We start from the raw sequence: 2,784 nt of genomic DNA on the forward strand, positions 1-2,784 counted from the left end.
AACTCTCATGACAATGTTAATGAGTGAGAGAAGTAAAATGCTTGTCAATACAACCGAGGGTGGGGGTAGTGGGTGGGGGTCTGGTGGGGATGGGGAGGAGGGAGATGGGGAGCATTGATGGCGGGAATGTTGCACTGGTGAAGGGGAAGTGTTCTTTTTATGACTGAAACCCTATTACAAACATGTTTGTAATCATAGTGCTTAAATAAAGCTATAAAAAAAAAGCTGTTTAGGGTACAGGCGGGGGTTGGGTGGGGAAGAGGGAGATTTGGGACTTGGGTGATGGGAATGTTGCACTGGTGATGGGTGGTGTTCCTTTTATGACTGAAACCCAAACACAATCATGTATGTAATCAAGGTGTTTAAATAAAAAAAAAATCAACATAAAAAAAAAAAGCCAAAAAAAGCCAAAAAAGACTCGACTAGTCGACATTCCCACCATCATTGAATGAGAAAGCCTTTTGGGCTTTTGGGTCACACTCAACTTTGTTCATGACTTACTCCTGTTTCTGCACTGGCATGGGGGACTCTGGAGAACAAACCTGGGTCTATTTCACGCAAGGTAAATAGTACTTGCTGTACTATTTCTCCAGCTCCTGAAAGCATTACTTATAAATATATATACATAATAACCAGGTATAACATATTGAAGAAAAATAATGAAGTTTAAAATATATAAATTCCGGGGCCGGAGAGATAGCATGGAGGTAAGGTGTTTGCCTTTCATGCAGAAGGTCATTGCTTCGAATCCCGGTATCCCATATGGTCCCCTGTACCTGCCAGGGGCGATTTCTGAGCATAGAGCCATGAGTCACCCCTGAGCGCTGCCGGGTGTGACCCAAAAACAAAAAAGAAAAAAAATATATAAATTCCACAATCATTTGGTGATATCTACCACAGCCATTAGAAAACAGGACCCAAGCCTCCCAATTCTTACCACAGGCTGTGTTCTTTACACTGACTGTATAGAAAGAGGAGGTACAGTAAATACGTCTCATATACATCTCAACCCAGGCCCTTTGCCTGGTCTGTATTGTAAATTGGGGGACAAAAAAAAAAGAAAAGAAAACAGGACCCAAAATTAGTTAATTAAACCTAAATAATATTTAATATTTGCTTAAATTAATTATTTAGACTTAATCATATAAATAATAGTGTCAAACAATTTAGTATAATTTATAGAAAATTATATTCAATTCAGATTACAAATTCTTTTCAAGGGTACATTGGGTGTTTACTAGGATAGACCATAATTAAGACCTCAAAGTAATCTTAAATTTTATGATGCATGTATATACTTTTGCCATGGTGGTATTAAATTAAACATCAATAAGAATACTAGAAAAGCTTCTTATTTTTATAAAGTTTTATAATACTTCTAGTTTTTAGCACACTTTTAAATAATCCACCAAAGAAGAAATCTTACTGAAAGTGAGGATATATTTTGAATTAAATGAAAATGAAAATGTAACACATTAAAACTTTTGGAATGCATTTAAAGCAGTGGGGATTAGGAAATATACAAAATGAATCTGGTACATTTTATGCCAGAGAAATGCTCAAAGAATAAGGGCATATTGAAAGGATAGAGGTACAACTTAAAAATATTAATTTCTAGGGACCTGAGTGATAGTACAGTGAATAGGCTCCTTGACTAGTAAGTGACTGACCAGAGCACCCCACATGGTTCCTTGAGGCTGTCTGAATACTGCTGGATGTGGCCACCACGAAAGGAAAATAAAACACAAAAGGAAAAAAAAAACACAAAAGGAAAATAAAACAAAAGAAACATACGCTGAAAATGTATTTCAGTGATATGACACTTACCCTGCATGTATGAAGCCCTGGTGCTCTGGGCACCACAAGACAACAAAACAAACAAATAGAAACAACAAACTTGGAGCAATTTGAACTATACAACCAACAAGTTTACTATTGAAGTTTACAATTACAATAAATTTTACAATAAATATCTATGAGTTTATACAGACATAGAACAAAATACAACAAATTTAATTAAAAGTAAAGATGTAATAAAGACCAGAACTCAAGGAAATAGAAAATGAACAAACAGTAAAGAAACTTTTAAATTGGGTTCTTTGAATTGATAAAAAATTATTTTTAAAACTCTAATCAGACTAATAAAAAGCTGCACACTTTACCAACGTGAGGTGGGAAAAGAGACATCAGTAGCAATTTTGTAGATACTAAAAGGCTAATAAGGGAGGATTGTAGATCTCTAGATACTCATAGATGTGACCCCACAATGAGTGAGATACATTCTTCAGAAACCCAAATTACTAAAATTGATTTTAAAAGAAAACGTCAAAAGCTCTATGTAAAATAAATTAATTAAATTTATAGTTAAAAATCTTCCCACAAAGAAAAGTTCAGGTCCAAATGGCATCACTAATGAATTTTATTAAACATTTAAAGAAAAAAATAAAAGTAACCCCGCAAATACTCTTTTTCTAAAAAAAAAAAAAAAGGAATCCTTCCATTTTATTTTATGAAGCCTGTATAACCAAAACCAGATAAAAACATCACAAGAAAAGAGCACTATGACCCAATATCCCCCAGTGAATACAAATGTAAAAATCCTTCACAATACAAAAGCAAATAGAATCTAATGTCATATAAAAAAGATAATACATCATGACCAAGTAGGGTTTATTCCAAGAATGCAAGATTGGCGTAACATCTGAAAATCAATCATAGTAACTCAACAAATTAATTGAATTAGAGAGAAAAACCATAAGAGTACTTCAATAGAGTCAGAAAAGC

At 34.0% G+C, this 2,784-nt stretch overlaps 1 non-coding gene across 1 annotated transcript; it reads left to right on the forward strand.

Annotated features, from left to right (window-relative positions):
* The first annotated feature begins 920 nt into the window (after positions 1-920).
* LOC126007799 (small nucleolar RNA SNORA51) lies at positions 921-1,053 on the forward strand. Its single transcript, XR_007495282.1, has one exon. It is a non-coding gene; the product is annotated as a small nucleolar RNA SNORA51 (small nucleolar RNA).
* Positions 1,054-2,784: the final 1,731 nt, after the last annotated feature.

The sequence above is a fragment of the Suncus etruscus genome, chromosome 4, assembly GCF_024139225.1.
Source record: "Suncus etruscus isolate mSunEtr1 chromosome 4, mSunEtr1.pri.cur, whole genome shotgun sequence".
Taxonomy (NCBI): Eukaryota; Metazoa; Chordata; class Mammalia; order Eulipotyphla; family Soricidae; genus Suncus; species Suncus etruscus.